The sequence below is a fragment of the Lepisosteus oculatus genome, chromosome 10, assembly GCF_040954835.1.
Source record: "Lepisosteus oculatus isolate fLepOcu1 chromosome 10, fLepOcu1.hap2, whole genome shotgun sequence".
Lineage (NCBI taxonomy): Eukaryota > Metazoa > Chordata > Actinopteri > Semionotiformes > Lepisosteidae > Lepisosteus > Lepisosteus oculatus.
Genome location: NC_090705.1, coordinates 2101434 through 2110901, shown reverse-complemented (window position 1 = coordinate 2110901; position 9468 = coordinate 2101434). Strand labels below are relative to the sequence as shown.

Sequence of the window (9468 nt, the reverse complement as noted above, 5' to 3'; positions counted from 1 at the left end):
ATAAAAAGCTCTGGCTTGTTTCGTACATGGCAGCAGCCCAATCTTCGAAACAGACACCAGATTTTCCAGGTCGCACTTCCTTACACGTATCTATTGCAAGACGTTGTACTTTGCCCCTACAGGGTTTCAATTATTTGGGATAGTACTTTTTATTTACAAAGGCCCTGATAAAAGAACTTTTGCTTTCTAGTTCAGTCCTACCAGCCACTGCTGCTTTATAACTGTACACTTGTGCTGTAAAACTTTCAGCCACACGTTCTGCAGCTAATAACACACACAAGTGAAAGTGTTGACACAGAAAAGGTCGGCATTTTATTTCCTAGAACTAGTTTTAAAATACAATTGGGTTTTTTTATAATCTGATGATCCATTTCTCTATTATAAAGGCTATTTTCTATCTTTTCAGTGCAACTTCTTTAATCTTTGCAACTGTTGCAAATACGTTTTAGTGGAAAACTAAGTAGCTACTCTTAGGGTAAGAATAAGAAGCTCTCTTGCAGTAACAATCCAAATATCAGAGCAGGTGCTGCCTTCCCCAGCTATTCGGTGGCTCTGTGGCTCAGGATCTGCGCCTGTGACTGGAAGGTTGCCGGTTCAAATCCCACGGCTGGCAGAGGAATCCTACTCCGTTGGGCCCCTGAGCAAGGCCCTTAACCCCCAACTGCTCCAGGAGTGCTGTACAATGGCAGACCCTGTGCTCTGACCCCCAGCTTCTCTCCCTGTCTGTGTGTCTGTGTCTCCATGGAGAAAAGCTGGGGTATGTGAAAAGATGAATTCCTAATGCAAGAAATTGTATAGGGCTAATAAAGAAACATAATTACAACATTATTCCTGACAGATTTGTGGATATGATAAAAGCAAAAATATGCTAAAATGTTAAATGTGCTTACGGGTTAAAAGCATCATAGAGATACCACACAAGGAAGGTAAAGTGTATTGTGGTTCCAGGAAGGTCTACAGTAAGTCCCACAAGGTGACTGCACTGTGACGCACTCTGTCCTGTCCAACCCAATTCTGATTTTCTGCTTTTGGAATGAAAGTTTAATGCAGCTGGTGTCAGGATATTCAGTGTACTGCTTTCTGAGCACTTGTCACAAGACACCTTACCTTTACTCTTGTTTTACAATGCAATAGGTTAAAAAAGCCCAGCCACACAGGGGATATCAGATAACAGGATACAGTTTTTTAAGTCTCCTCTAGGTGCAATCTAAAACAAAAGTATATACTGTAGTTGACTATATAAAGACATTGGGGACGGAAACTGTATTTTTTAATGGGTTATTACTTGTGCATTTACAAATTTAGATCCAATAGAACAATTTTATCTCATAGCAAGATAAATTGTATTTACAGTATATATATTTTTATGCAGAGAATGAAGAGTTTCAAAGCAGCCAGTCTTGAGAAATTAGCAATCCAGCTAAAATGTCATTTATCTGAAAATCTGCATTACAAAGTCAAACAAAGAACCACTCATGCTAAAAGTCAAATTTACTTTTTTTTCTGAGTGTTGTCTTCAAACCACATGGAGTTGTGAATATTGTACAAATGACTCATCTTATTTTAAAACACAGTAAAGATGAAATCTAAACCTTTTTCCTAACTGATGATGACAATTCAGAACCCAGAACTTGAGAGTGGCTCTCTGTTTTAGGTGTATTCTCTATACAACAGATCAAGTACTTGCTATTCTATCATACTGTGACCAGTATGTATATTAATCTCATTAGATCTTTGCTGATTCATAATGGTTCCTACTGGAAAGGTCTGCAGTAAGAGAGAACTTTTGGGATGGCAGGCCAATTTACGCAATTAATATTAAAAAATAATAATATTCTGGTGCCATTTCGAAGACAGTGAAAGTACCACTTTTGCATGATGTGTTTGATGTGCAAAAATGAGAAATTTTAAGTGGAGCTCCACTTGCTAATATGAGCTACATACGTATGTGCAGGTAGTTCAGGCGGGGAGCTGCGTCAGCATGCGTAGGCTGCAGAAGAACAAGTAACACTTGAAGAAGGCACCACAGCCGAAATGTTGCGTTTTCTGTCTTCTCATTTCAGCAGGAATACACCTATTATTTGTTCCTACTGTATATGTTCATGTATTCCTCAAAGGCATTGACACTTTGGAAACACCTTTATGAAAATGCTTCTTAAAAACTTCATGCATGTCTTTCTCACCATCATTGTATTATTGTCTCTTGTGTTGTTCATATACTAGTTTTTGTTTTTGTTGTTTTTTTGGGAGGTCTGTTTAGGATCATTCTTTCAAGGAAACTATTAGTATGAGTTTCCTCTCTAAATACCTTATTACATTTTGTGTTTTTTATATAATTCTATATTTATTTGATCTGTTGTGATCAAGATTCTACTGGTATGACAGATACAGTGCTGTCTTTGTTGATTTAAAATGGAAAAGGTCTTCAGAATCATGTTTGCATGAAAGAGCATTTGATGAATATTATGTTTTTCATGTGGTTTGCGGTAAATCTTCATCAAGTAACTGAAAATTATTTATTTAATAGCCACAAAAACACCACTCTGCATAAACTAACAGCTAATTTAAATAGTTAAATCAGCATACAATTTCAACTCATTGTTTTCACTTCCTTAAGATGTTTCTGTAACTATCCAGGACTACTGTGCATACTGTATGGCTATAGCAGTGACTGTCATGATGCTTTTCCCCAAAAATGAAATATTCATTTAAAATGATTTATGTGGCTTATAGGAAAAAAAATAATTGATTTGCTATATGAAGAACACACACATTCCTAACTGGTTGGTTAGACACAAGGCATTTGTATTTGAAAAGTAATTGTTTCTGCTTTTTTATTCTTCATAAATTAGCAGTGCATGATGGTCTCCATTAATTAAAATGAAAATAACATTTTGGGTAATCGAGTAAAAAAGTGCCCAAGGGGTCCTTTTCATTATTATTCTCAGAAAAAAATGGTTCTGTCCAGCCCCTAAGAGAGTTGTTTAATGAAATCTCACAAGCTGTGATTACTTTAACAAAACTTAAGACCATCTGCTAATGACCAGCAGGAAGCTAGACTTCAGAGGGTTTTTATTAACACAGACACAGTTAAAAATATGTAAAAGGTGTCTGCTCCTTAAAGATATCATATTTATTACGTTTGTACCTTCGGGGTTTTAATATAAAATTATGGAAATCAGGAAAGTATATATATATAATTATATAATATATATCCTCTTTTAATATATTATGATATGAGGTGCACAAAACAAAGTTTGAAAACTAAACTTGGTAATAAGTCAGTTGATATCTATGGACACTTTGCTAATAATTTGAAATTAATTATATAAAGAGGCATGAAACTTAAAAGTGAAAAAAAACATTTATCTTTAGGAAAAACCTATTATGGGTTTTAGCAAAAAAAATCAACTTAAGGAAAAAAAAACTAAATTCTAGCGATTTTTAGAAAGGAACCTTTTTTAAAAAAAAAGATGAGTTGAGGCCAAACTCACAGTTAATTGCAAGACAACCTATTTGCAAAGTGCGCACAGAAATATATCATAATAAATCATTATTCTCTATCTACTGTAGTTACAGCAGACAAGGTTATAAATACATATTGATTCAAAAGGCATTTTTTCTCTTGGGGCGCAAAGTAGTTTTAAAATCACAATAAAAAACAACAGAAGTGTTTTAAGAACTAGTGCGATAAACAGCGTTTATCGTGCCTTAATTTTCCCTCATTGTGTGAATGATCCTCGTTGTTAGCTCCAGCAATCTCGCCTGCTTTCTACTGTGTTGCTATTTATAGTAGATCCTACTTGTGTCGCCACAGGCTCTGATCGCATCTCTCTGCCACTGCAATTTGAAAACACTGCTCTCAGCCTGTCTCCTTGCTCTCCGGGAAGGCACGATATCCAAGATCACATCCAGATTAAAAACTGTACCTTAATACTGGAACCTTTCGCGTTTTGATCTTTTTCCCCCTGCAGAAATACCAGGTAAGAAAATGATGTAATTCTGTTCTATAAATAGCAAGGGGATAGGACAACCGCGAGCAACGCGTTTTGCTGTGTTTAGTTAACTGTGACTTCTTTGCAGTTTGTAATTAGCACAATTTCCAAGTGATTGGCCCCTGAGCCTTATGCTCGCCAATTTTAGCTTGTTGAAAACTTGTTCTTGTTTTCCCCCATGCGACTGAAGCGTTTTATGGTCGCTTTCATTTGTGTTATAAAATGATTTTAGCCATTAGTTAATCCAAGGAAACCAAAATAACTAAAGAGCATGAATAATTAAGTCGTGCCTCATAGGCGACACGACAAGATGAGACCAGTTTAATAAGCAAACGGCTTAAATGATGCCAAGTTGTGACATATATCGCACAGAGGTGTTAATCAGGTTCCTAATCAGTTCGTGATGGAAGAACTTAAATCAATTACACAATATAGTGTACATCCCAATGTTAAATATCAACATGCGCAGAACATTAGGACAATTTTGTTGGTATGGGAGCTGTCGTATACATTATTGTAAGATGTACACTTCTTCTAAATTGATGCCATAATGTTTAAAAAGACATCTTTAATTGTTATGGATTATAATAACGTTTATTTTATTTCGGTGTTTATTTAAACACCGTTTAAGGCGGCAACATCGCGGTGCACATGAAAGGCATAAATTTCCCGTTCCTGATCTGCATAAAATGATGCCATTTCTGGACTATAAATAGAACTCATTAACATTTAGCAAACAACTGATCACCCAAGACGTGAGTGACATACGAATGTATGACAGACTTCAATCTGTTAATTGGTTGAGCATTTGACGCACATAAAGCATAAAACATTTTTGCTGGCTTGTTGACCACGCACAACATGCTCTGAGACGCTGTTCAGAGCGAAACCGGGAGCGGGTTAAATTCAGGAAGTAAAGCACCCACCAGATCTTAAACGCCACACCCAACTGTTTGAAGGAGACACAAGAGGATTCTGTAAGAAAGGTAACCTCAGGTGCGGTCTGGGTTTTTGCCATTTTCAGGTGGGCTTCATTTTCAATCTTACCTTGGACATACTGTACAGTACTGTACTATTAGGCTCCCAAGCAGTGTTCTGAATGTTTTTTTTTGTCCAGAGACTGGGCAACTGAGCAAATGAATGGTGGTCCTGCGTCAACCAAGATCTGTGCCTTAAAACCGTGATAATTCTCCCCTCTGACCCAGGACCTCAGCTTGCCATGCGTTCTTGTGCAGACTGCTCCTGTTGAATGCCTACTTGACTCCAATTAACTCCGTAGCTATCATTCTAGTGACCGTAGAGTTGTCATGTGATGAAGTGGTGTGAGCTGCTCCAAATGACCGAAACAATCACCATGTTTTTTTTTTTCAAAATGCAAACTTCCAGTGATGAGCTATGATACTAATTGACTTGAAACTTGGCAGGTTTCATCGCAACCAGAACTGCCTCAGTCTTGTATCCCACAGGTTGCCTTACGTGCTCGTGCCCTGTTCCACTGACTGCTCTGCTTCACAAATTGTTTAGCCAGTGAACGTCCGATTTAGTGCACTCACGGTTCTGTCAGCCTGTCAAGGTCAATACAGGGGCAGAGGCGTAGTTGGGCAAAGCAATAGATTTGCTGCTCCTTCAGGAACTTAAGTTTTTGTCCTGAAGCTGAACTTGCCAAACCGTGAGTCTGAGAAATTTTATTATCTGTGCATTATTAATACTAGTAGTAGCGTTTCCCCCAGTAATTATCTACCGGAATTTCTTTGTTATCTCTCTCTGTTATTAAAATTCTCAATATATTACAGCTTAACTAATCTCAATTACAATTTGGTTAGACTTCGGTGTAATTTAAATAGGTTATTCGACAAGGTATCCTTATTATACCTTTTAACCCCAAAAAGCTATAATAATCTGTAATTATTGTACTTGGTAAAGGTTTATGCCTGATACAGTATGTATGGATTCCCTTAAAGAAGGATGTCGAGCTTTTTCAGTCATCCAGCATAATGGTTTTATGACTAACTTCTGCCTCATTTCTTTTATTTCTTTAAACTCGGGTTTGTAAAACTCTTGGTAACAACATTCCCTGACAGATCTGGGCTTTTCTGGCCTGGTATCTGGGTGTTCACCGCCACATTATGGATTCACTCAGAGTTTGGGGAACAACGATATTATCATATCTTGTGATATGTTTCTGCACAATTTTAAATTTTAAGATTTGGATATAACATGAGCTGAAATGCAACGTTTCAAAATAGTGTCTTTTTTTTTCTTCAGAATCTTTCTCTAATATTCTCACGTTTCTATCTGACTGCTGCAGATCTCCCTTTACTTTGGACATTCTAAATCTTGTTCGTGTCAAGTCCTTTTCATATTTGGACCACCTGTTTTGTGTAACTGCTAAAAAATTAAAGCACTTTGCTTTGAAGCATGTTTTGTCTATCATCCACTGGCTCATTTAAAAATGCCCCTCCTTTGATCATTTATTATGATTTGCTTTACATGTCACCGGTCTGTTGTACAGCATGTGTGCTACAGTGCATCCTCACCCTGAGAATGGCTCTATTAATTAAGATATCCAACTGCACGGCAGTGTCCAACTGTACTGTCTTTAAAATGCTGCCAATCTTTTGTTTGGACTGGTCTTTAGCAAAGAGGGTATAGTACGCTGCCTTCTTTAACATCTCAGCTTACTGGCCATGCCTGTCCCAGACATAGTGGCATACTGAAAGAGAACTACAGGGCATGTCACATTTCCTTGTGACTATTGTGAAACGGATTTCCAAGCCCCGGACAAGAGTGGTTAAAAATGTCACATGTCACGGGATGTGTCCTTTCTCACACGTCCATTTACATTAGTGTTACAAGTACGATAAACATTTATTACTGAACAAGGCTACAATAAGGCGGTGTAACTTGTATATTGTGTGCAACATCTAAAATATTGCGATGTGCATTTTTAAGCAGCTTTGTTGGGCTAAGCAGCTGTGGAAAACTGTTGAGTGAAATGGAGTTTTTTTTTAACCCAATCCCAACCCCCTTGTTCTAGATCGACAACAGGACCTTGAGCTTTCCGGTGTTTTGACCTCGTACAATCAAGATGTGTTTAGTGGTTAAAGAATTTGTGGAATGTTAGTAGTCAGAATCGTATGTACAGTATATAATCAATTTGAATAAATTATTATAACAAAAGTATATTGGTCTTTACAAAATATAATTACAGACAACAACATTCAAAAACATATGAACAGTTTTGCGACACCACGGTACAGACAGCAAGTCTTTGTACTAGTGAGAGGAAACCACAGCCCTGGTGGAGTCCCACATGGACTGGTTTCTATCTTTGGTTTCATATAACCTGGAGAAAAAACAAGATAAGTACTTTTATAATAGATGCTACAAAGGTAATGAGCTTTTTGTTTCCTGATCAATAAGAAACTCATCACCAGGCTCATATGTGAAGTAATTTAAAGAATGAGGCAGATTTCAGGGAGAACTACTTCTGAAAAGGGCCAGCCTTTGCAGTGCACTTTTGTGTCAGAAGAGGGCAGTAAAGGCTCTTGTTCGTGTTCAAGAGCCGCTTCAGATGTTATTCTGCTGTATCTCCTGTCCAGAGCTGATCTCTCTTCTAGCTTCATTAAAGCATTACTATTTTAGTTAATTTGTGTTTGCTTCAGCTCACACAAATAGCAATGTTCAAAATAAGAATGCAGAAGACTAGAGTCTTCTCAGATTTGTGCAACATGATGAGTTGCCGTAACAAGCTGTAGGAATTAAGGAAATATTCTTGGTTAGGTTTTGTGTTGCAAACGACTTAACTACTGTATATTTTTACTGCAGGATGTGAATCCAGTCTTAGTCTGTCCTACGTCATTTTCTATCATTATTAGATATTTTTTGCGATCAACATTTTCTTTTTATTTTAGAAACAAACAATGAACATTCAACCAACAGCATTTGATAACATATTTGTTAGTGTACACCCAAATGACCAATGGTTATTGACTGATTATTATCAATAATCACAGTTATGCTGATTTCTCCCCCTTTTTTACTATAAGCCGCTGGTGGTGTAGCAGAGGGCAGAGTTTCATCCCCAGCACCTTGATGATGAATGCTGTGCTTGTGTTTCACCTAAATAAATACTCTAGCTTCTTTCTTACAAGTTCAGTGTTGCGAGTGGCTGCCATGTGGTGCTGGCGCGGGGAGTGAAACAGGGAAAGCAGAGGCCAGCTCCATGCAGCTGTGGGAAGGTGGCTCATGGGTAATAACGCATAAGAAGGACCGAGCAGAGGCAATTAAGAGCTGAAAGAGGGATGCGGAGCTCAGTGGGAGTCAAAAAAAGACCCTCTCAGGAGAACCCAGCCGGTCCAGCACAAGCGTTAGATGTGTAAGGAAAGCTGGCCTGGACAGGAGGACACAGAACGAGGGTCTGTTGCATGATTTTTGAGTAGAGAAGAGACAGCGTGCCTGCCCCTGTGGTAGCAGACGGAGCAGTGTACCGTGAGCCGAGCAAGGCTGAGCAGCACTCCAGGTGCAGGTGGGCCACCACAGCTGTGGTTGCAGGGGTCCGGAGTTGGAAACAGCATGAGCTCTGACCAGACTGGAGTCATGTCGATGTTTATCAACCCTCCAAGCATGCTGCCAACCTCAAATGTGACCATTGACGGTCCTGGAATCATTCCAGGCACTCAGGTCAAGAATCGTGGATACCCAAATCTTAAAGATCGTCTTCTCATTGCTGTGAAGGTGTCTTTTTTTTTTTTTTTTTTTTTTTTTTTTGGAGTTTACGTTGTGCACGTCCATCCCCTTGCTTGAGTATTTTCCAGGCATCACTTTTGCTGCTGGTTCTTGCTGGCATGTGTGTAGCAGTGTCTCAGTGGCACCGAGCCAGTTACGACAGTTACAGCCTCCCCCAGCTGACTTTCTAACCTTGCCAGGGCAGAACTGGCCTGTGGCAGTGGCCCCACTCTGTGTGGTGGAGCTGAGGTCACTGCTGTCTCGGGGGTGATGCTGAGTATACTCGGAGCCCGCGATCCTGCATCGAGTCCTGCTGGCGACAGAGCAGAACTTGTCACTCTTGTGAAATTTCCATGCACGTCCTTGACAACCTGCTGTACAGTATGTTAGAACTTGGAGTCCTGTATCTTAACTCCGGTGATATATGCTCAGGCCTTTTAGTCCGTTTTGGCTTCCTTGCATGGGCTCCCTGTGGATTTCAGAATAAAACTCACAATGCTGCTGCTCACGTTTATTTGGCTGGAAAGCTGTGGTTGCTGACTGCATCAGTGAACTGTTAACTCCCTACACACTTTGCTGTCCCTGCCCTCTTCAGACTCCAGCCTTTTCTCAGTTCTCGGTACGAAGCTCGGAACACCAGGAGACCCTGAGTTGCTCCAAGGCTGTGGAATAATCTCGCAGTCAAGCAGTGGGCAGCACTGAAGACAGCGCCGTTCATCTTGTTTGAACATCACTGATAAATTTA

The 9468-nt window shown here is 39.2% G+C and overlaps 1 protein-coding gene across 5 annotated transcripts in view; it reads left to right on the top strand.

Moving 5' to 3' along the window:
• The first annotated feature begins 3809 nt into the window (after window positions 1-3809).
• The window catches only part of LOC102694761 (histone deacetylase 9), a 185103-nt gene continuing 179444 nt past the window's right edge, over window positions 3810-9468 (top strand). For all 5 annotated transcript variants that reach the window (XM_015357938.2, XM_015357935.2, XM_015357936.2 and 2 more), the window contains exon 1: window positions 3810-3983. The gene's annotated coding sequence lies outside the window, so the exon portion shown is untranslated. The remainder of the gene's footprint in view (window positions 3984-9468) is intronic.